This window comes from Lissotriton helveticus, chromosome 8, assembly GCF_964261635.1.
Source record: "Lissotriton helveticus chromosome 8, aLisHel1.1, whole genome shotgun sequence".
NCBI lineage: Eukaryota > Metazoa > Chordata > Amphibia > Caudata > Salamandridae > Lissotriton > Lissotriton helveticus.
In genome coordinates, this window is record NC_136069.1 from 804,871,953 (window position 1) to 804,897,565 (window position 25,613).

At 47.1% G+C, this 25,613-nt stretch overlaps 1 protein-coding gene across 2 annotated transcripts in view; it reads right to left on the reverse strand.

Moving 5' to 3' along the window:
• GGACT (gamma-glutamylamine cyclotransferase) overlaps positions 1-25,613 on the reverse strand; it is a 501,502-nt gene that overhangs the window by 278,777 nt on the left and 197,112 nt on the right. For both annotated transcript variants that reach the window (XM_078657622.1, XM_078657623.1), the window contains exon 2: positions 2,883-2,939. The gene's annotated coding sequence lies outside the window, so the exon portion shown is untranslated. The remainder of the gene's footprint in view (positions 1-2,882; positions 2,940-25,613) is intronic.

The window sequence follows — 25,613 nt, forward strand, 5'->3', positions numbered from 1 at the left end:
AGATCGAATCGTGGGACTAGCACACGTTGGGCATCAGGAGATGGCAAAAACCAAGGCACGCCTCTGAGGCAAGGTGTGGTTTCCCAGTATGAACGCCATGGTGAAAAAGAAGATCAGACACTGCCCCTCGTGCACCATAACAGGTGGTGAACTTGCACCAGTCATCACAGAGGAACCGAGTAAAAATACCTTGGTCCACATCGACTTTGGCAGCTTCCCCACGGGCCCAGCACCTTGGTACTAATGGACTTTTACTAAAAATTCCCGATAGTGGAGGTGGTTGCATCCGCATCATTCACACGGGTACAAAAGGCTCTAAACAAAACCTTCGCATTCATGAGCCTCCACAAAGAAATCATGTCTGACAACAGGCCTCCCTTTCAAGGCCAAGAGTTTCAAGAGTACTTAGCGAAGAAAGCCATTTGACACCGAAAAATCACCCCGCAGTGGCCGCAGGCAAATGGCGAGGTTGAGCGCTTCATAAGAAAGCTCAACAGGGTGCAGCGCATCGCGGTGGAACAAGGAGAAGATGTGGAAAGAGCCCTACATCAATTCCTAGATGCCTATAGACAGACCCCTTACAGCACCATTTGCTGTGCACCCTCTCATTTACTTTTCAGGCGAGCCCCGCGAGACAGCATCCCGACTGATCCTTCCTGGAGACCTCCAGAGAAGAATGACATGGCAGTACATGCCCGGAGGGAAGTGACAAATCAAAAGGCAAGTCTCGCCAGGGGCGCCAAGACACAGTTGGTGAAAGTGGGAGACCGCGTTGTGGTCAAAGACAGACACCCTGGCTGGAGGTTTTGAACACCGTACAAGTTGGAGGTATGGGAAGTCATTCGAGTACAGGAGACGATGGTTTCCGCAAAGAGGTCAGCAAGTGGTCACCAGAAACGTGGCCTGGTTCAAGAAAGCACTTGAGCACTGCATGGACCAAGAGGAACTCGCCGAACCAGAAGGAGCTGGGAGCTACCTCTGTAACAGGCCACCAACTCCTGATCGGGACTCTGAAGGGTCCAGGGCTATCGCGGCTGCACCAGTCCCTGAGGCCTCCAACCATAACACCCCAACTATGCGGACATCATGCAGCTGGGCCAAAGCAGGGAATAACTCCAACTCCGGGAGTCAGAAGTATGGTCTCCGGCCGAACCCTGCGCCAAGCCAACAGTTCAGAGACTTTGTATGCACATCGCCTTGAACATGTAATCTGTAACATATATATGTGCTAAAGAAAAGGAGGGATGTAGAGAGCCATCCAGGCTGTCCCATACATTGTTGTAAGCATGCACTCATCTGGGTGTGCTCGTCCCGAGGTGTTAAATAAACGACGGGAGACAGCTCAGGGTCTTCACGTCACACTTACCATTGCAGAGTGGTGTGTCCGTTATTTCCGCTGCGCTAGACCCCTGATCACCCAGGCCGTGCAGCGCTACACAACCCATTAACAGTTCTTAAAGGGGGATGTGCTCTGGCGTAACTTTTCATTAATTCATTTGTATCCCTTCCCCGCACTCTTCAATCAAGGAACAAGCGTACTACCCATTCTGATATAATTTTGTGATATTTTCCTGATTAGTAAAAAAATCTAGGTGACCATAACAATGATCAATTACCATTACTCTATTTTATTTCACAGCTAGATTAAAGCAAAGAGACAACGATAGTTCTGTAGGGGCTGTTTTTGTGTGGTTTTCAATAACCTCCAGGTCTTCATGCTTTGAAAGTGGAGAAGTTTACTGGGGCAGACCTAAAATGAGTCGTAAAAAAATCTCAAAGTGTATTTTCTTCCATCTGGATTTCATTTTTATTTGTATAGCCCCAATTCCCTGCTCCATGGGTTGTTGAGGAAATACCTTTGGCCTCGTAAACAGTTAACGTCTGGAGTGGCTCTCTGACTCAACCTTGAAGCAAAGCTAGACCACACCTTGCAGCAGCAGAAGACAGTATTTTGCTCATTGAGGAGCTCACATATAATCAACGTAATAACAAAAAGAATCCAAAAATACGGAAATGCTTTTACAGACTAGTCCTTACATCTCTAAGATCAAGTTTTTGGAATTACGTTTTTTACATCCAAATTTATGACATGATTCAAACAGGTTAGTTCTTAAATACAGATTCTTCATACCATCAACATAAACAGTAATCTACTCTGAGGGGCCAACGGCAGTTCTAGATGACATTACAGCATCATCCATCTACAAAGGTAAGAGGTTGCATTTTCCACCTGTCTCTGGGAAGTATTGAGCCCTATATTTTCAAAGTACCCTCTAAAGAGTTTACATGCACAGTAAAGAGAAAAGGGACACGAAGTACGTCAGCCCCGTGAAATGTATAATCTGAGGGGGGCAGAGAAACGTTCAGCAAAAGAAGTTACCAAATATAAATGTCTTTTAGATGGTGCCCATTGTTTGCACGATGATTAAGTAAAAATGGCTCAAAGAATACAAGATAAATTATACATCTATTTACACCGAGCCTGGAGCTTTTCGCTAAAATTCCACGTTCAAAACACATGCATCTCCCATTACAGCGGGGCCATTACATTAATATGAATTAAACAAAAAGTAATGCCCCATTCACGCTGTATTCAATATGTTGTGGTTTTGTGACAATACACATTTTTGTAAATAGGCATTATGGCATCTACTGCGCAGTGAGTGCAGGGTGCAGCGCTCCATGCGCTTGCCAATTTGACATGTACAAAAAGGGCGTGATATATCCAAGCGATAGAGCCAAGCACATGGCATAACAGAAGAACTATACTGTGCAATTCGTTTTAAATACTGCATAATTCCTTGTTTGAACAAAATTAATACTGATGTATTACCGGCACAAATTACAGCAAAATACACTAAAAAAACAGACAACTGACCGACCTCAAATCGTGATTTTCCTCTGGACACTCGCTGGTGGGCTCCTTGGATTGGCAGGCCCTATGAGCAGAAAGAAAAGTAACAATAAACCATAAAAAGAGCAGCAATGCAGAAGAAGAAAGCTGGTCTGCAGTGAATTAATCTGGAAATAAGGCTGTTAACAGGATCTAGAGCACTTAAATAATCTTTGGACCTGGCATCATGTAAATCATTGATCCTGGTAATTGCTGCTGCGTCAGCAAACACAGGACTTCGCCACTTATTACATCTTTCCAGTCCAAATTACACATTTGATAATCCTCTTCAACGCTCCCTTTTAGGTCTGGCTTCATATCGCAGGTACCAATAAACCTATTGTTACTAATTCTTTATAATGTTCATAGAATAGGCTTTGGCTCGTGCCCAGGGGAGTAGTTATCTTTCACCACACTCTATTGGCTATTTAATATACCTTTCTGCTACCTACAGAGTGCTTGTGCTGAACTGCGCAAGCCATTATTTTACAACTGAAAAGTACGCTACATCATCAAACGTATTATCTCATACATGTATTTTATACAGAAAGCATTCCTTTTTTGTTTGTTTTTTCACTGCAGCAGGCTTTTTTGGTGAAAATTATGACATTACATACATACATGTCAAAGTCACATAACCAGCACAGCATTACACATTGTTCAGTTTGACATTTTTCCAGATCGGTTGTCTCTACCTCTATTAACCCATTGATCACGAATCCCAGCACATATAACAGGCATACAGTTCTTCATGCATTCACTCTGCTAACATTTATGTGCTCCCTAGGCTGCCTATCCTCCATTTCCTACCTTTGATTGCAAGTAGGCCAACAGTGGACTCCAGTAATCTTTCAACCTCGATGCCAATGGTTGCTCCTCCGCATATAGCTCCAATTGTGATTGACAGTACGTAACATCCTTAAGCCATGCTGCTTTCGTGGGACTACCCTTACTCCCCCAGTGGAGTGCCACCCTACTTTTTGCCATCATCAAACACACTAGCACCAGTTTCTTTGTAAGTGACCTAAGTTCATCAAGTAACCCCAATAGGCACTCCTCCGGCGTATACATTTCAGTTAATGCATCTGTAACTTGTATCCAGAACCTATCTACTTTTGGACAACTCCAAGCTAGATGAATAAAATCAGCCCCCTCTCCTCCTTAGTTGCACAATGATTACACAGTAAAAAAACAAGTGTTACTAGCAAATAAGGGTAACTGGTGAAAGCATAATTACTACAGAAGAGTGCATTATTAGTGAGTGGCATGAACGGAGAAATAAAACATCAAAAGGGGTAGAGAGAGGTGGGGGGACAAGAGTCGGAGGCTGAGATAGGTGAGTGGAGAGAGGGGGACCTGAGGGGGAGTTAAAGATAAGGCAGTCCAGGAAAAGAGAAATGTTTGAAGGTCGGCAGGATGGAGTCCAGCAGAACGAAGGAAAGGACAAAGATCAACAAGATGGCGGATCCGGGTCGTGGGCATCGAAAGAAACCATCTCAAAATGGCAGGATACATACTAGTCCAGATCCCAAAAAAACAAGAGAGCAGATTTCCGTCTAGTAGGGTGGGAGGGGGGATGCAGCCACAGCACCAAGGGAGGGCGGAGGGCAGTAGAATGTCGGCTGTTTGCGTGCACAGGCACCGTACCACAAGGGCATCAGGGTTGTCGATCAGCACAACGTGGATCATGGGAAATCTGCCTGGGTGTAAGGGAGCAGACTTGGATAAGGGGAGGCAGCGGCGAAAGTCCAGGCACGGCTTCAGGCTCAGGCGGCAACGAAAAGCCCAGGGGCGTCATGCAGCTGTGCCACGAAAGCTCACCACCCCTGAACTCCCGTACCTGGCAAAAGACTCACAAGACCAAACATCCCACAGGAGGCGAAGGGAGGCAGGCAGCAGGGCAAGTTGCAGCATTCGTGCTCGGAAAGGCAGGGGGAAGATCAGGAGGTGTGAACCTCCTCCCAGTACCTCAAAAGCTGTATGGAGAACTCAACCAGGCATCAGCACCACTGAGACTGGCTCCGTCAACAGGTGACAAACAACGCTTAGTCGGGAGGCAGGGGAGGGAGGAGACAGCAGCTGAGAAATGACGAGACCCATGTCTGATGTCCGGCTGGGTAGGTGATGGCCATGGCGGTGTGCCAGAACCAATCTCCCCTAGCCGTCGATGCAGCTCTACTGGGCATCGGCCATGTTGCTCGGGCCCGCCGGCTCGAGTGATGATCCTGATTACATCCGATGCTTTGGAGACCAAAAACGGGAGGAAAGGAGCGCCGGAGACCGCAGTCCAAGAACAACCATCAGATGAGCAAAAGGGTTCAGGAGGAAGTGGAAACCAGGGGATTTGGGCCGAAAACGGTAATCCCTGGCCGGGAGCTCCCGGCTGGAGCTCCTCACAGGGCGGCCTTCTTGGGTAATTGCGTTGGTCCTCTTGCGTTACTGATATATCCGAGTGATGATAGACAGGATATGTATTTAACAGTCTGTTGCCCATTTCACCTGGAAGTCTACTGCGCAAGGTTTTGTCGCCGTCATGATAGGAAAGATCACTGACTTAGACAAATTTATGCTTAATCCAGAATAGTCAAATTGTATGTATTCGCGAATTATAGGAGCCAAATGGGTATCTGGTTCTCTAACATATATTGTCATGTCATCCGCATATAAATAAATAATCAATGGGGGAAGTTGGAAGCCTACTGCCGCGCAGCATGTTTTTGTGTTATTTTACAAACCAGTGGCTCCATTCTGAATGTAAACAGCAGTGGAGACAGAGGGCAGCCCTGTCTTGTCCCTCTATAAACTTTAAAAGAGTCTGAAGTGTACCCATTAACATGCACCCTTGCCTCTAGGACCTCGTAAAGTAATCTTATCCATTTTAGAAACGTTTCAGTCATTCCCATGCGAGCGAGCACTATGAACATGTATAGCCATGCAATCGAATCAAATGCTTTGGTGGCATCCAATAACACCAGCGCCGCGTGCATAGTGAGTTCAAGCTGATGAAGCAATGCAAATAGAGTATGCATGTCATGTGTGGTTGAACGAGCAGGTATAAATCCCGATTGGTCCAGCAATACCAGGTGCAGCAACAATGGCTGTAATCTCATTGCTCTCACCTTAGCCAGAATTTTGGCGTCTATATTTATTAGGGAGAGCGGCCTATATGACTCACACTTTTCTGGTGGCTTATCTGGTTTTAACAGTGTGATAATAAGTGCCTCCCTAAGTAACGGCGCCAGTATGCCACTATTATATGCCTCCTTATAAACAGTGTGTAGGTGTGGAGCCAATAGGTCAGAGTATTCTTTGTAAAACCCCCCAGTAAAACCGTCCACCCTGGGCGCCTTACCATTTGGCAGAGCATGTATTGCAGACTTAACATCTTCTACTGTTATAGGTTGTACCAGATACTCTCTCTGTCCCAATGACAGTCACATAATCCAAATAACAGCCCAATTCTGTCACTGTGGCTGTTTTTCTGGGACCATATAATTTTACATAGAAGTCTTTAAAAACTGAAGTATTTTCGAGTTTGAGTAGTGCTCTTTTCCATCTTCACCTAGCAGCTGAGTTATTGAATCCGCAGTTGCCTGCAGTTTCAGTTTTTGAACAAGACTATGCCCAGGTCTCTCCACTTCCCCATACACTCGGGCCATATGTCACTTGGAGAGAAACCTCAGTTCTTGGTCCGCCAATGTCTCAAAGTTTGACATACATGTGTTCCTTAATTGATGTCAACTTTGCTCCTGTGGGCAGCTGTTCATATTCCCTCTCCAGGGATTTTAGGGTATTCCCCGCGTTAGTCAGCTGGGTTCTTATAGTTTTTAATACTCCAGCTTGGGGGCCTATACATTTGCCCCTAAGTGTTGCCTTAAAGGCCTCCAACAGGGAACCACTACTATCCACTGAACCCTTATTAACTGTGAAGTATTCCACTATCGCCGCACACAGTTCCTCCTTAAAAACCGCATCTAGCAGAGCCGTTGGTCAGAATCGCCAGGTAAATGGCCTGGGGGCTACCCAGGGAACCTTCAGCCTTAACAGGACCGGCGCATGATCGGACAATGTCTTGGGGAGATGAAATACCTCAGCTATCCACTGGCACACCTCTGTAGAGACCAGCCAGTAGTCCAATCTGGACTAAGTACAGTGTACAGACGAAACAAATGTTCCTTCTCGTTTCTTGGGGTTCCTCAATCTCCATGCATCCACCAGGCCATAGTCGTCCATCCCACCCTGTATAACCTTAGCTGCTTGTTTGCCCTGTGAAGTAGTGTAAGCCGATCTGTCCACCTCAGGGTCCAAATAGGTATTTAGATTACTGCCCCAAACAACATGCACTTGCGCAATACTATGTATATGTCTCCATACCCCTTAAAAAACATTCCAGGTATTCAACATTTGGCGGGTATGTGTTTATCAGTGTAATATCTTTGCCTGACAGTTTCCCTCGTACCAGCAACAGAATGCCCTGATCATCATTACAGCAGGTTATGGGTGCAAAGGGAGTCCCTCGTTTAATTAATAATAACACCCCATGTGAATATGTAGAGTGGGGGAAAGCCACACGGTATGCCGCCCAACGGGTGTCCACTCTGCTCCCCTGCTGCTTGGTTAAGTGTAATATCTTTGCCTGACAGTTTCCCTCGTACCAGCAACAGAATGCCCTGATCATCATTACAGCAGGTTATGGGTGCAAAGGGAGTCCCTCGTTTAATTAATAATAACACCCCATGTGAATATGTAGAGTGGGGGAAAGCCACACGGTATGCCGCCCAACGGGTGTCCACTCTGCTCCCCTGCTGCTTGGTTAAGTGCGTCTCTTGTAAAAGGGCCAAGTGAATGCTGTGTCTGTCTAGGAACTAGAGTACCATTCTGACTTTGCAGGTGTTATTTAGCCCACGTATATTCCATGTAAAAAAAAATTATATTATCACCCAGTGATATCCCATTAGCTTCTCAATACTGTGGTGCCGTAACGCACAAGTTACTTACCTTCGGTAACGATATATCTGTAAGAAACAGTAGTTAGTGTTAGATTCCTTACCTTAGAATATCCCCAGGCATCAGAATGGATCCGGAAAGTTTTGCGTAGCAGTACCCCTGCACGTCGGTAGGCGTTGTCTGCAGCTACGCGTCCGTCGTCGTGGTCGCCGGGATGACGTCGGAGTACTTAGACGCCGCCCTCGCGCGCTGGCGTCAGTTCTTGTACATAGCTTTCCGCGCCAGGAACGCAGAGCTATTCCAGAGACCGAAACTGGTGCCATAAAACTAGGGCCCTCAAAGGGAAATACATTAACCCTAGATATGGGTCCGCAGAACGGGGAGGATGGGTGGGGCGGTAAGGAATCTAACATTAACTACTGTTTCTTACAGATATATCGTTACCGAAGGTAAGTAACTTGTGCATCTGAAAGAAACAGGTTAGTGTTAGATTCCTTACCTTAGAATATATACCCCAGCAATACCAACCCAGGTGGAGGGTCTGCGGACCAATATCACACCAGAAAGTCCTGGAGAACGGAACGGCCGAAAAAGCCATCTCTCTGGACTTGGCTGTCCAGGCAGTAGTGTCTAGCAAACGTGAGCAATGAGGCCCACGTAGCTGCCTGACAGATGTCCTGCAAGGGGACTCCTCGACCCAGGGCAGTAGTAGCCGCCGTGGTCCGAGTGGAATGGGCCCTAAGCCCAGCAGGGAGCTCCTTTTTAGCCAAGGAGTAACAGACCTTGATGCACAACATGACCCACCGAGAGATGGTCCGTTTGTGCACCGCCTGTCCCTTCTTCGCGCCCACGTAACCAACAAATAGCTGGTCTTCCACCCAGAACTGGCGTGTGCGATCAAGGTAGAAGGAGAGCGCACGTTTTGGGTCCAAGCGGTGGACCCTCTCTTCCTCTTTCGAGGGATGCGGAGGCGGATAGAAGGTGGGCAAGGTGATGGACTGCCCGATGTGAAAGGCCGTAACCACCTTGGGCAGGAAAGAAGGACGCGTTCTTAAAACAACCTTGTCCGGATGGACAGAAAGGAAAGGAGGCTTAGAAGACAGAGCCTGGAGCTCACTCACTATCCTGGCAGAGGTGATGGCAACCAGGAATACAGTCTTGAGAGTCAGAAGACGAAGAGGGCAATTGTGAAGTGGCTCAAAGGGAGCGCACATCAGATAGGTTAGAACAAGGTTCAAGTCCCACTGAGGCATCACGATAGGAACAGGAGGAAACCTATGCGTGATGCCCTTCAAGAACCTATTTACAACAGGGGACTTGAAAAGAGAAGGCTGAGGGATGCTTGGCTGCCAGAATCACATCACAGACTTCAGGAGGCAAGTCAAATGGCCTCAACTGCCGCCGCTCAATCTCCACACATGGAGGTGGAGGCTGGACAGGTTCGGGTGGAGGCTGCTGCGACAGAAGGTCCTCCTGAAGAGGCAGAGGAATCGGGGAACGACTGTCATGCTGAGTAGCTCGGGATACCAGTATCTTCGTGCCCAGTCTGGAGCCACAAGGATGACTTGGGCCCAGTCTCGCCTGATCTTCTTCAGCACTCTGGGCAGAAGTGGTATAGGCGGAAAGGCGTACAACAGACCGCAGCTCCACTCCCGACGAAAAGTGTCGCCGAGCGAGTGCCGCCTTGGAAATTCCAACGCGCAGAACTGATGACATTGCGCGTTCTCTTCGGTGGCGAATAGATCTAACCAAGGCTCTGCCCACTGCTGAAAGAGACCTTGCGCCACGTCCGATTTCAGACGCCTTTCGTGATCCATCATGCACCGGCAGCTGAGTTTGTCCGCCCTGGCTTTCAGGGAACCTGCCAGGTGTTGAACCATCAGGGTGACGCCCTGGTGTTCCAGCCATGTCCAGAGGCGCAGAGCCTCCTGACAAAGGGTTCACGACCCCACCCCGCCCTGTTTGTTGCAGTACCACATGAAGGTTGTGTTGTCCGTGAACACCTGTACTACACTTCCCCGGACAGAGGGAAGGAATGCTTCCAGTGCAAGCCGGATCGCCCGCAGCTCCAGAAGGTTGATGTGCAGCCTGGACTCCGCCGGAGACCAGAGGCCTCTGATCTCTCTCTCTCCCATGTGGCCTCCCCATCCCAGGAGGGACGCATCTGTCACTACTACGTGCTCCAGTTGGGGAAGGGAGAGAGATCTGCCGCTGACCCAATCGCGGTTCGTGAGCCACCACTGCAACTGTTTCGCAGTGCCCTCCGGGATCTGGACGCAGTCGGACAGGTTGCCCTGATGCTGTGCCCATTGAAACTTCAGGTCCCACTGCAGAGCCCGCATCAGCCACCGGGCGTGATGCACCAGAAGGATGCAGGAGGCCATCAGCCCCAGGAGCCGCAGCGTCAACCTGACCGAGACTCGGGATAAAGGCTGAAAGACCGGAATCAGAGCCTGAATATCCCAAACCCGCTGTTCGGGGGGATAAACCCGAAACTGCGCTGAGTCCAGAAATGCTCCGATGAAATGGAGCCTCTGCGAGGGGCACAGGTGTGACTTCGGCACGTTGATGGAGAACCCCAGCAAGTGCAGGAGGTCGGCCGTAGTCTGGAGGTGGGAGACGACTGTTTGGGGCGAGCCCTCCTTCAACAACCAGTCGTCGAGATAGGGAAAGACTAAAACCCCTAATCTGCGCAGATGAGCTGCGACCACCGCCATCACTTTCGTGAACACCCGTGGGGAGCTGGTAAGGCCGAAGGGGAGCAGGGTAAACTGAAAGTGCTCATGGCCTACCGTGAACCGCAGGTAACGCCGGTGGGCCGGCAGGACGGGGATGTGGAAATATGCGTCCTGCAAGTCCAACGCTACCATCCAGTGTTCTGGGTCCAGGGCAGCTAGGACCTGAGCCAAAGTCAGCATCTTGAACTTCTCCTTCCGGAGGAAGCCGTTGACGCTCCTTAGATCCAAGATAGGGCGTAGGCCCCCTTTGCCCTTCTTGGGTACCAGAAAGTAGTAGGAATAGCAACCACGTCCTACTTCTGGCCCAGGAACGCGCTCAACGCCCCCCTTGGCCAAGAGGGCCGTAACTTCCTCCTGCAGAAGTTGCACGTGATCCCCCGACATGCAGTGGTACTGCGGTGGCATGGCTGGAGGGGTCGCCTCGAAGGGGAGGGAGTAGCCCCTTCGGACGACTTGCAGCACCCACCTGTCCGATGTGATGGAGCGCCAGTGAAGGAGGTGATGGCGAACCCTGCCCCCCACTGGCGTCAAATGGGCCTGAAAACTCGGACTAGGAGGATTTTGAGGTAGATGCTGTGGGGGCGGGTGTGGACTGACCTTGCCGGTGTCCCCCGGCACAGCCACGGCAGTTACCACATCCGCGACCGCGTTGAGGTTGGTTCTGCGGCCTGTGGCTAGCTGGACGTGTGGGGGCACCCCTTCCTTGGCCACGAAAGGGACAAAAGGCGGAAGTCGGGTGGCGTTGGCCGAGGCCCAAGGACTTGGCCATAGCCCTGGAGTCCTTGAAACGCTCCAGCGCGCTGTCCGCCTTGTCGCCAAAGAGGCGACGGCCATCAAAGGGCATGTCCATAGAGAGGCTTGGACATCGCCTGAAAAATTGGCGGACCTCAGCCAGGCGTGGCGGCGAACCGCCACCGTCATTGCAATCGCCCTGCCTAGCGAGTCTGTGGTATCCAATCCACAACGAATAGAATATCGTGCTGCATCCCTTCCCTCCGCAAGGGCCTGGGTAAGCTTTGCCTGGACCTCCGCCGGGCACTGCGGCAGCACTTCCGCAACCGTATCCCACAAAGAGTGGGAGTAACGGCCCAAAAGGCAGGCGGTGTTGACAGACCGCAACCCCAAACTCAGTGAGGAGAACAGCCTCTTACCGAACTGGTCGTTCCTTTTGGATTCTCGGTCGGGAATGCAGTCTGGGAAGTTGAGGCCTGGATCACCAGGCTCTCAGGGGTGCGGTGAACAGACAGGAAACTGGGGTCGCCCGGAGCCAGGCGGTGGCGTCGGGCCACGTTCCGATCTACAGGGAGGCCCGTAGAGGGCTTGGACCAGGTGCCCAACAGAACGTCAGTGAGGGCTTCGTTGAATGGCAGGAGAGGCTCCGAGGAGCTTTCCTGCGGTTTGAGCACCTCAGTGAGGAGGTTAGTCCTCGAGGCCGCGACTGGGAGCTCAAGAGCCAAGGCCTTGGCTGCCCTAGTCAACACCACGCTGTAAGCAGCCCCCTCCTCCTTAGCCACGGTAGGAGCGGAGACAAAACTAGTGTCGGGCGAAGTGTCCAGACCACTGGCCTCCCTCAGACCCTTCCCAATCCCCCTCGTCATCCATCTCCTGAAGGTCAGGAAGAAATGATGGAGCCGGGTCGTCGGTTAAGTGCTCACCGATCGGATGTGGACTGGGGACGACGGCGTCGGGGGGCGACACCCTTGGTGATGATGTTGGCGGAGGGGTCGTAAGGTCGACCGGCATTGTCACGAATCTAGGCCTGGATCCTGAGGAACCCTGCGGCGTCGGGACCGAAGTCGTCGATGGTGCCGGGGCCGACGCACCCGATGGCGCCGGGGCCGAAGCCGCCGGCCCGCATGGGCACCCAGACGGGGCCCAAAGGTACCTCGGCAGGACCCGACGGAGGGAAGCGCGACCTCAATGCCATGAGGAAGTCGCTGATCTCCTCCGGCGTCGCGTTCAGCCCAGGGACCGGCAGGTGTGGAGCTGGACGTGGCGCTTGCAGCTCCGGCGGAGCCGCGTGGGCGGTGTCGCCCGAACCCCCGGCCGTGTCGCGCGAGCGTCAGGGGGAGTCAGAAGAGCGATGTCGCTTCTTCGACTTCTTGTGCCTCGACTTACCTGAGGACTTGGAGCCCGACGAGTGGTGTCGACTCGCCGAGCTGTGATGACTGTGGCCCCGCGACCGGTCCCTCGACCTCCTCCGGGACCGGGAACTTCAGCGGCGCGGGGCCAACTGCCGGATCTCGAGGCGCTTATGGGACCGCTCCCGCCTAGCCTTCGACATCAAGGCTTGCAGTCGGGGCACGACTTGTCATCGTGGTCGGCCCCCAGGCAATAAAGGCACCGACGGTGGGGGTCGGTTACAGTCGTCGCAGGGTTTGAGCCCAGGCATCCCTATCGGCACCGGAGTCGAGAATCGACTCGAGAAGATCCAAAATAGATCAAAAAAGTTAGTCAAAAAATGACTAGGAATACTGCTCTTCCCGGATCTGCGCTTGCTGGCGCGGAAAAAAGAAGAACTGATGTCAGGGCATGAGGGCGGCGTCTAAGTACTCCGACAATGTCATCCCGGTGACCAGAACGGACACGGAGCCGCAGACGACGCCTACCGACGCGCAGGGGTACTGCTACGCAAAACTTTCCGGATCCAGTCTGACGCCTGGGGATATTCTAAGGTAAGGAATCTAACACTAACCTGTTTCTTTCAGATATGCGCTGTATAGCATTTGAGGCTGCAACTTATGGAATATGTCTATCGTGTGTATGTAAGTTGTGCCGAAACATCCCCCTCCCACTTCAGCAACCCCAACTAGCCAGAGACACTCATTGAACCACGTCATACAATTCAAGTAGACAAAATTACAGCACAAAGTGCTGGACTCATCTGGGGTGCTCCCTCATGGGGGTTCGCCAGTAGCCCAAATACCCTCTAGGTGGACAGAGGTGGCTGGGTTCTGTCATGCAATGTTTTCTTCTGCCACCAGTAACTCAGTAGAAATGACTCCTATAATTTGTCTATAGTATCAACAAGAGAGAGAGGGATAGTCACTCTTATTCCCCCTAAAGAGTAATCAAGAAAACAACAAAAGAGTGACTGACAAATTCCTAGGGAATAGTACAGCACAGGGAAAACCTAATTGTTTAAAAGAACCCTCACCAACCTCGTTGGTGACAAGCTTAATCATTGGGTCCCCACCAGAGAGAGTGCCTCCCTGGTGTGCTACGACGCCTGAATTACTGCGGAGCAGGTTTCTAAGCCTCATATACATATGGAAAGTACGCAGTCCACATGTTTGGCATCATTATTTGAGTGCAGCTAGATACTAGTCCTCTTCGTCTTTGACATCCGACGTGCTCCAGGGCTTCTTGCTGACTGTTATCTGTTTCAAACAGTCCATGGCTACTTTTGGCGTTGCAAATATATGTTGTTTGTCATTGTGTTCCACTCGTAGACAAGCCAGGTATAATATTGCATAGGTTATTTTAGCTTTCTGCAGTTGGCACTTGACAGGTAGAAATTCCCTCCTAGCTGACTGCACAGCTACCATAAAATCTGGGTAAAAGGAGATTTGGTTGTTTTGAAATTGTAGTTCTCCTTTCTCTCTGGCCAACCTCAAAACAGTGTCTCTTTCCCGGTAGTTTAATAACTTCGCTATTATAGCGCGCGTTGGGTCCCCCGGAGGAGGATGAGTCATGAGCGCTCGATGGGCCCTCTTCACTACCAGCATCGCAGAGACGTTTTCAACACAAAATAATGATTTTAACATGTCCTCAATGTATATCGTCATTTTGCCCGTTTTGTCGATTCCGCCACCCCAAATATGTGCAAGTTACTCCGTTGGGAACGCACCTCCAAATCTTCATTCTTCACCTGAATGACTGCCAGGACCCATTCCATATTTAGGCTTTTAATGCTCACCTTTTGCAGTTCATCTTCAGCTTTTGTAAATTCTTTGTTCTGTTTCTGTGATTCGTGCTGATTGCTTATTCATTTTTGCCGCCATATTGTCTATGCACAAATTCAGGGAATCTACTTTCCTATCAATAGACTGCAGGCTACTCTGCATGGCCAGCAACGTTGCTTTGAGGGTGCTGCTCTCAGCGTTCCCCACACTCTGCCCTCCTTCCATGCCTGCCACTGTAACTTTTTTCGTGGTGCCTCCCATTTCAAACGTTAGACGTGCTCGCGTTTCATCCACCTTCTCCATTTTTGTGCCTTTACGCCGTTTCAATGGCTATCCCCTGTCTCCCAGCGCAGTGCGTTACAAGTTCTTCCCAACTCACCGTAGCTTCAGGCTAGTATTTGGGTGCGGCATAGCTTTCCCACTATTGTACTCCAGAAAATCACCCAGCCAGCTGACTGTGCTCCTCGTAGGTTTCTATGGTATTTCTTACACAGGTATTTTAAGATCGTGTGCTCCTCCTCATGCTTTCCTCAACTCCACGTGGGTCTCCTTCATCTGGGCCTTACTGGGAGTGTTACATCTGCAGGCCGCACCATCCTCGTGCCTCTTAACTCGGTAGCGTCTATTTCAGCTCACCAGCTGTATTGGGGGACCTCCCCGCCTCACCTCATACTCGGTGGGCATCTGCGTCTGCAGCGGCGCTGTTAACTGTTGTGTTCCAAATCTCCCTGGAAGGCCCAACGCGCTTCCTGACATAGCGGCCTCAACTTGTGCTAACACTCTCTATCGCCGCCACCTGCTAGTTTAGCTCCACGCTGCACCATGTGGGAGTGCGGACCGATCACCGACGTTCCCCTCACTGCTGTGAAGCGTCGTCTTCTACTCACCGTCAGCGACGGCAGTAACCTCTGCCTGTGCCGATATCAATCACGGAGAGGCCACGTCCCTAAACGGCGCACACTACAGGATACTTGTCTGCTCGTTATCGTGGCTCGGCCTCACTTCACTCCTGCCTCCGTTCCTCAGATTTGGGCATCCGAGCGTGGCTCAACCAGTTCCCCTGAGCTTCACATGCACCTGGTGACGTTTTCTTGTTGGTCACTGGTGCTGAAGCAGACATTTTCCAGATAGTGAGATCCCAGCCAGCGGAGCTGCACTAATGTGCGCCCATCTTGCCGTGGGCTCTCTGGCGCCACCGGAGTAGGCTTTTTTCAATATTTCAATCACAAACTATGTGAGAGTCTCACACATGTAAACATATGTATATGTTCACACACAAATAACACATGTTAAGTACACACAATCTAGCTACTACTGGCTTTGCCAATGCTTGTTATTACAATGGTGATTTCCCCCATCATAGGAACATGATAACCATTAAATGAAACTAAAAACTTTGAATTGCAGTTTATGGATTTCCGTCTAAGTCAGACAAAGGATAGTTGCATCAAATTAAGACATGAATATATGACCTGGAAGTTTACTATCAAAAGATAAATGTAATGCACATTGTTGAACAATAATGAAAACACATGCATCAGCTACTGCAAATGCAGAACAATGTATATGGCTAAGCAAATAAGCATGTGTAAATGAAGGACAAACTATGTTTTGACCTAACCAGATTGGATATATTGAGTGGGCAGGAGTGTCCCTCTCCCAAATTAACATCCTAATTTCCAACATAGTCTTCTGGGAATGTGATAGGACTCTGTCCAGCACTTGCCATTCAGTTTTAAAGTTTAAGAATTAAAAATCACACTCCCCTTTTAGAAGCCCAAATAAGTTTGGATTCTTAATTGGCAAGAATTTTTTTTTATTAAAGTTTGAGTTTATTGAAGAAATAAAGATCAGAAACGGAAAATGAAGAAACAGAAAAATTCATAAGCCTTTAAATTATACAATAATAAGGAAAATGGGGTGGTTATAAAATACAAATAGGTAAATAAAAGGCAATCAAAATCATATAGGAAGAGAACAAAGCAAGCATAATAATTTACAAAACGAAATAAATTAAGCAGTATATTAGATGTACAATAAGTAAAAATCAATAACTGATATTAAGTAAAAAGGCAATGGGAGAATCAAGGTGGTTTTCGTACTTCAACAGAACTAGCATCAGGGGTGGTGACTGAGGGAGCAGATGAGGAGAGGTAATTTACTAAAGGGAGCCAAAGGAGATCTCTTTTAATTGCCGGGGAATTGGGAGAGACATAGTTAGTGTCTAAGCAATGGTGAAAACATACTGCATTCCACCACGAACGAAATTAAACGTTGGTGGCTTGTTTCCAGTTAGAGGTAATAAGCTGAAAGGCAACAGCTATCAAACGATCAATGAGTAAGTAATGTTGGTGAGATTGGGGAAGATCAGGGGACAAAGAACCTAGAAAAATGTGGGAAGGAGAAAAGGGGACTTGAAAGTGGAAAATCCTTTGGATTTGGAGCCGAACTAGTTTCCTAAAACTGGAATATGGGAGGACAATCAAATAGCATATGTTTAAAATCTGCAGAAGGACAAGGGAATGACCAGCAAGTAGAGGGAGTGTCTGAGGAGAAAGTTGACAAAGCTAGTGGAGTAAATAGCATTCTATTATAAATAAAATAGAGAGTTTGGGTAGTATTGGCAGCTCTAGAGGCCCTATGAATTTTAGACCAAATCCTATCCAAGAGGGGAATCGGACATTCTAATGAAAAGTCATTCTCCCAGGCTAGCTCAGTCTTGGTTTTGGATCTGTCTGCAAGGAAACGAAAAGAATTATAAAGAAATGATGCGGAGGGAGAGGAATCTATTGATGAGGATATGAATTGAGGAGCGGAAGGAATGTCATTGGAAAGTGGTAACGATTGAAGGTATTGAATGAGAATAGGATACAACAAGTTATACTGTGAGCGAGAACTGGAGGGTAGAGAGAATTGGGATTGAAGATCCGAAAAAAGGGGAATGTTATGAGAGAGAAGTTGAGAAATCCAACGTGGGCCATGGGAGTGCCAGGTCTTCCAGAAAAAAGTACGATTACGGATCTTGAGCTGTTTGTTATACCCGATAAGCTGTTCATGTGTCGAAAAAAGGGAAGGATAAGATGAGGATAAAAAAGGGATAAGAAGCTTGTGAGAATGAGAGATGATAGGATTACGAATTCGAGTCAAGTTGGACATGAAAGATAAGATTTCACGAAAGTCAAAGGGAGAAATAAAAGAAGATTCTATTTTAAACCAAAGAGGAGGGTAGAAAGGGAGATCAGTTGAGAGCCAGCGGGATGATTGTTTCAGAGAAAAAGCACGGTGATAAGCCTTAAAATCAGGGAAGCGAACTCCAGCTTGAATTTTGTCTTTCCTTAAGGAGGCAATAGCAATACGAGAGCGCTTAACGTTCCATAAAAATTTCAGTAAAATCGAGTCAACCTTTTTTAAAATAATAATCCGGAATATGTAGTGGAATCATAGAAATAGTATATAATAGGAGAGGTGAAAGCATCATTTTTATAGAACTTAAACGTCCCCACCAAGATTAAAAAAAGAGTGGATTCCATCGGGTAATGGCTGCATCGAATTTCTTAGAAATATATTCAAAATGTATCTTAAGAGTATTGGATAAGAGAGGAGCAAACCAAACGCCTAAGTATTTTATCTTAGTCGGTTGCCACGGGAAACCGGAATGGACGAAGAGATGTTTTTGGCATAGAAAATTTAAAGGGAGAATTTCACATTTATCGGCATTAAGACGATAACCAGACACAGCGGAGAAAGAGGAGACTTGTTGAAGAAAAGAAGGAAGAGAAGAGAGGGGGTCTGAGCAATAGAAAAGGATGTCATCAGCATAAACCGAAAGTTTAACCTGATGAGAGCCAAAGTGGAAACCAGAAATGGTGTTATCCTGACGAATTCTGGTAAGAAAGGGTTCTAGAGCTAAAACAAATAATAAAGGAGATAATGGGCATCCTTGTCGAACACCTCTTTGGAGAGCAAAATAGTCCAAAACCATATCGTTAACAAAAATCGACGCTTGGGGACCAGAATAGAGTAAGGAGATAATGGAAATAAATTTGGGAGGGAAGCCTGCCCAGGTGAGAACTTGAAACATGAAATCCGTCAGCGTCCCGGGAAATAGCAGCTATAGGAATATCTAGAGAGGATGCTTTACTGAGAATGTTGAAAAAGACTCGAGAATTGTCGGAAGAAAGACGGCCTTTTACAAAGCCAGATTGTTCAGGGGCGATTAAATCAGGTAAAAGAGGGTCCATACTTAGAGCTAAAATCTTGGCCAGTATTTTGTAAACCGTATTGACCAAGGAAATGGGTCAATAGTTCTTACATAAGGAGTGATCTTTATCATCTTTAGGGATTAAACATATTAAAGCTTGTTGAAAAGAGCCGCTCCATAAACCGACATCAAGAAAGGATTGAAATAAAAGTAAAAGTTTTGGTAAAAGAAGAGAAGCAAAGTGACTGTAAAATTCAATAGTAAACCCGTCTGGGCCAGGGGCTTTACCATGACGTAGCTTTGAGACGGCATGAGAGATTTCTGTAAGGGAGATATCAAGATCCAAAGGGCCAAAATCCACTTGGGTCGAAGGAGGAGAAGGAATAGAGTGAAAATAGGAAAGGAGATCCGCTGAGGTAGGAACATGTTCCAGGGTATAGAGAGTTTTGTAAAAATTGACAAATTCATTAAGAATATCCTTGTCTTTAAACCGAGATTCGCCAGAAGTAGTCTTGATCGATTCAATTTTGGTTCGCTCTTTCCGAATTTTCAAATAATTAGCAAGTAATTTCCCCATTTTATTTTTACCACCGTAGTATCGTGAGTTACATTTCAATAGAAGATTAGAGGCAGCGTCTGTGGTAAATTTATTAAAATAAATGTTGGCTTCAATGAAATCCTTAAGGGAGGATTCAGTGTTAGAGGAGTGGTAAGCTAGTTCTAGTTGTTTGATTTTAGCAAGTAGTTGAGTAGATTTTGCTTCTCTGAGCCTCTTCCCCCGCGACACAAAATTCATGATAAAACCTCTAGAGGCTGCTTTAAAGGAATCCCAAACCATGACAAAAGAGGATTCTGGAGTATGATTAAGTAGGAAAAATTCAGATGCAAAGGTAGTAAATTCAGTACAAAAAGTGGGATCGAGAAGTAAAGAGTTGTTAAATCTCCATCTGCCAGAGTGAGGGGAAAAGGAAATGAGATCAATATCAACCAGGACGGGAGCATGGTCTGAAATTAAAATGGAACCAATGTCAGAGCGGATAGCATGTTGAGTTAATGATTTACTGAGAAAGATATAATCAATGCGGGACTGTGAATGATGAGAGAGAGAGTAAAAACTGTATTCTCGGAGGTCGGGATTACATAGCCTCCAGATATCTACTAGTGCATGGTTCTTAACAGCTTTGGTAAATTGGGAATGCATCTTGGACGGCAAGAACTTAACCTTTGAGTGACGGTCAAGGATAGGGTCATACATTTTATTGCAGTCACCACCAAAAATGACATAATCATCAGTAAATGTAGCTAACTTATCAGGTATGGAGGGCCAGAAGGATTTATCAGTTCCGGTGGAAGCGTAAACATTGAAAATCACAAGAGGGATATTATCTATAAGTAATTTGACAATGATCCAACGACCATTAGTATCGCATTCATAAGAAACTGAAGAAACATTTAAATTTTTATGAAACAAAACCAAAACTCCATTTTTCTTATCTACAGTAGGAGAAAAGAATACATGTCCCACCCAGCAACGTTTAAGTTTCAAAGCCTCTATCTCTGAGAGGTGGGATTCCTGAAGAAGGGCAACGTCAGTTTTAAGTCTGGCAAGGTGGGACAACACCCGCTGCCTTTTAATCGGATTATTCAATCCTTTAACATTCCAAGTAGTAACACGGAAGATAAAACCAAGAAAAAATATCTAGCAATAATATGCTCATTGAGTTCAAAGAGAAAAAAGGGTAAAGAACACTGCAAGATGATAGTAAAAGAAAACAAGAAGCAATATAAAGGAAGGAAAGAATTGAACATTCCAAATAGTAACACGGAAGATAAAGCGGAGAGGAAATATATAGCGGTAGTATGCTTACTGAGTCCATAGAGAAAAAAAGTGTAAATGAAAAAGTAAGAAAAGAGGAAAGGGAAACAAGGAGCGATAGGAGAGAAGAAAAGGGAAAGAACAAGAAAAGGAGAAAAGGTCAATGATGGGAAAGAAAAAGAATAGAAAGAGATAAAAAACACAAAGACCGTACATGTCCAAAACAGACGACTGAGAAACATACTTACGGGAACAAACATGAAACAGGGGTGGCAGCGTCAAAAGATGACGACGACAACAAAGAGAGCGGGTAACCAAACCTTCGCTTACAGAACCTTAGAGAAAACTTCATAAAGAACCACTGGGACACGTCGAGATAGGATAAATGAGGAAACATCTGTAGAAAAAAGGGGGGAAGAAAAATATAATGTAAAAGATGAAGAGGGAAGAACATGAAGTTAAAACATTTCTAAACAAAGGATAAAAAGAAAGGGTAAGACAACAATGAAAATAGGGACAACAAGATTAGATCAGGATCGACAAGACCAGAGTGTTATCGAGTCCAGTCAAGTGATTCTGGAAGTGTCCATAACGTCTGCTCCATGACGACGAAGGAATTCTTGTAGAACAGCAGGATCCTCAAACGTGGTAGTTTTCTCCTTGTAAGTAATTTGAAGAGACATGGGTGAAGTAGACCGTATCTGGCATCGAGAGCTCTCAATTGTGGGTGCATATCAAGAAATTTCTTCCGACGATCAGCAGTGACCTTAGCGACATTTTGTGACAAATAAAGACGATGGCCCTCCCAGATAATTTGTTTTTTTACCTTGGCGGCTGAGAGAACCTGTAGGAGATCTGTGTATTGTAGAAACAACATGATGACCCCACGAGGTTTAGAGGATACTTTAGGACCAAGGCGATGCGCTCTCTGTATGTTGACAGAAGATAAGGCAGGTGGATCCAAAATTTTAGGAAGAAAGGATTTTAAAAAAGCAGTAGGGTTGGATCCTTCTGAAAGCTCAGGAAGTCCATAAAGGCGTAGGTTATTTCTACGGTTTCTATTATAAAAATCTTCCTTTTGCCTTTCAAGTTGAAGTATTTCAGCTTCCATGGAGGAGATACGAGAGCAGGAAGTTTGCACAGATTCTGTTGACTGCTCTAAAATTAGAACACGAGAATCTAAGGACGACCATTTATCATGCATAATTTGCAGAGTTTTAGTTGTCATTTCCATAAAAGGTTTGAGAGCTCGTAATTCCTCCAAAATAAGATCCATAGATGACGAGGATGAGGCATTATCGGGGGAAGGAGGGTCCTTCTTGAGGCGTTTAGTTGACGCTGAAGTTGTCGGTAACTTACTACCATTGTGAGATTTAGGAATTGTGCCAGAAATCATCTCAGACTTGGACCTCGCGCCTTCTTCCATATCCTGTGAAGGAGAGTCAGAGTCTGAACATGTAGTTACCTTGGTAGCGGTAGAGAGCTTCAAATTACGAAGTTTTCCCATGTAGAAGCACAGAGAGCGGAGTTAAGCAGAGCGTTGGCCGCCAATGGTCAAGTATTGAAAGAAAAGTTAATTAAACATGGGAGATAATTGATCCAGAAATGAGGAAAACCAAACAAAATGGCGGCAATCCTGACTGTGACAGAAAAGTCATCGAGTAAAAATCAACACAGCCATAAAGCAATACAGGGCAGAGGAGGAGTGTCCAAAGAAGAAATAAAGTAATGGATAAATCATCCGCAATGTAAAGGAGAGACAGGAATGAATTGCAGCATCTTAGCGCTTCAGTTAACGAAACGCGCGTTTTCCAAAAACCAAATGGCGGCCGGGACCAGGAGATCCGAGTCGCGGCTGAAAAAATGCAGAAAATGCGCTGAAAATGCGTTATAGTGAGTGCGCTGGGCTCACCTCATCCTGAGAACTGAAGGGCAGCGTTTGTAGAGGAAAACTGCCGGGTATGCCTCGAAAATCCGGCGAAGTGCGGAGATCGGCGCTGGAGCTCCGCCGTTACACCGCCATCTTAGGCGACGCCTAAGCCACGCCCCCGGCAAGAAGTATTTTTGATTCATTTTTTTAATTATGTCATACGTTTAATTTTTATCAAATTTTGGCACCTTTGATTTTTCTTTTGGGAACATGGAGGTCGTTCTGTCTACTCATGCGCACCTTACTATGGTGGAGATGAAGGCCATGTGAAAGAAAGAAAGCTGAAGCTAGGAAGAGAGCAATGATACTATGAGAAGGCTTCTCGGGGCCTGGGAAAGGACCAGCCAAGCACAGAGCACCTAAGAGAAGAATGAGGAAGAAGCTGAGGAAGGTCCATTGCTATTGGAGGATTTTCTCCAAGAAGCAGCATCACCTGTGTTATCCAGGCCTGGGAGCAGTGTGTCCAGGTAGGCCCAGTCTATTGTTATTTGGCACACCATGACACCGCTGTTTCGATCCATCCATATGCAAATCAATATTTTTTCCCCCAAATATTTTTATTTAGCAGTTGTTCATTTCACAGCTGTTTAATACAAATGAAACACAAATACAATAAGCCACTCGCAGGAGGGATTAACATTTCTCTGGTTTACAAAATGATCGGTATCAGGACTCATGCACCAGAGGTACCATATAGCACATTCCCTCGGGTGAGTCTCATATGGGCAATCCCGGATCCTCCTCCACCACCCCTCCCCTGATCCTTCTCAGGACCCCGTATAGCGTATCCATCTACTCCAAATCTTGACAAACGTTCAGGGGCCAGCCCTACCCGGATATTTCTCAAGTTCTGATAATTGACACCAGTCCTGATAATTTTCTCAGTCTTGGAGCATTGGGGGATTGCAACCCCAGCCGCCAAGATAAGCCACTGACCCAGGTATTTGGGCCACGCCACCTCCCCGGTGATACCCAGGATCAACCATCTGGCCTCCATTGGAATCTCCAACCCTGTGACTGAGGCCATCACCACTGTGATTTCTCCCTACAGTAGAGGTGGATATGTGAGCATTCCCAAATTGTGTGAAAGAAAGTACCTCTTTCACCACATCTACGGGCACATTGGGCTGAATTACATCGGCCCATCCGGTGCAACCGAGAGCAGAAGTTGTAAGATTTGTAGCAGTATACGGAGTTGTACCAGTTGCAAGCAGCCTCTTATAGCTATCTCTCTGGGGCATTGCAAGGTCTTCCCCAGTCCTCGTCCTCTATAAGACCTAAGTCCCCATCCCAGGCCTCTCATAAGGGACAAAGAAGGTCAGGTTAGTTGTTATGCAAATCAGTCTTGACTCTGCTCCAGTGGTAACAGACCAGCCTGAACTGCCAAGCTAGGCCAGGTCCTCAATGAATCAGGACACAAGCAACCCAGGACCGGTTTTGCCCTTGTTATGGATCATCAGCCAGGTATTGCTGGGTTCCAGCTGTAGAGTGTGCACAGAACCCACATCCGAGCATACCTGTCACACTTAGGAAGAAATACTAAAGTATACATAAAAGGGATGGATTGACTGTTTGACTTAATCTCAGTCCCTGCAATTACACGGTCCGCATCTCAGTCCATGATTATTTTGCCTCTTCTAATGGGCCAGTTTAGCCTTCCGCTCCTCCAAAGCAAACTTTTACCCCTCTAGTCAAGGGCTGCTACTACCTGTTTTTCAGCAGCTTCCAAAGCAGCAACTGACTTATTTACCTAAGCTACCAGCCTCAACGTACCCACCGTAATGGCCGGCTTCCTCTGAGCAACCTCTGCCTTCTGCTCCAGGACACAGCTGCTGCCTTGTCCTCCCTGAAGTATACAAAATGGAGGAGAAGAGCTAGATAGACCTAAGGTCCTGGAGAGGAACAGAATCTGATGAGGATGGTGGCAGCGATACTGATGTACCCAGAGGGGGTCTTCACAAATCCAATATTTTCAAAGATATTGTGCCTCACTGTGTGTTGGGGATGATACAGATAAGCAGTTTGCTGCTTATAAGATTGCCTTGCACATGCACAAAGTACCTGAGGAAAGTTGGGCATTTGGAGGAAGAACACCCTATTTGCCTAGAGGTAGCAGAGCAGATGTGTTACCAACCCATGAATACCACGATCATTAGCAAGGATGCAGTCAAAGCAGCCTTGGGAGGATTTATTGATGTTTTCATTAAAGCAATGGAGGGTTGGGTGAAGGGCAGCAACAACATAAACAGTTGTAGAATTTGTTTAGGCAGGAGCATATTGTGAGTTATTGTTTTACAGATTTTCCCCAGCATCTGATTGAGTCTAAACTCACTGATCCCAAAGGAGCTTGGAGATAGAGGATGATCTCAGGCTCTGCACCTGAGTATCAGAGAGGTTACATAGGAGTGGCCACAAGAAGGGTGGTTCATGCTATCAGTAGTTAGTTAAAAGTGACAACCCATTAGGATCCCAAACTGCTGACAATGGGAAAGAGTCCCAAGCCATTTCAGAGAAGTAAAAAGGGGAGAATCAGTGGGAAAAGACCTTTTGAGAGGGGCAGGTTATTGGACTGTCATAAGTCAGAGCATAAGAAGGGATATTCCCCTTGTGCCCCATGACAGCATTCATTACTAGGCACTCTGCCAGGCTGGTTAGTGTAGCACTAGAGGGAGGTGATTCCTAGCAGGCTAGGGTAAAGCATATCTTAGTGTCCCTTTGTTGAGAGGTGGACCCAGAAGATAGGCTGGTGATCCCAGAGAGTTATATGAAGTACTTTCAGATGCTCACAGTGAATTCAGTCCATGTCACTGCTCTGCTGGATATATGTGCCAGCTGGACCATGTTGTTAGAAAGTCTAGTTTTTCCAGAACAGTAAGTGCAGCGAAAGGTCAGTGGGGTAAGGAATGACCATTGGTTGAAATATGACTTCTCTATCGCCATGAACTGATTAAGAGTGGAGGTGAATAGTTACTTAGAGGAAGGTAGCTGTATGTCCCTACTAGGCGATGGATTGCATCCTTGACTGTGAAATACCAGAGGCGGGAAGGGAACCAGTGGGTGAGAGCATCCAGGTTGCTTCACCACAGGTCTCGGAAGATACTGGCCCTATAGTTTGTGAATAGGTGCCCAACAGGAACATAAGGGATGGGGGAAACCAGGAGGTTAGGAATGTCCTGCTCTAAC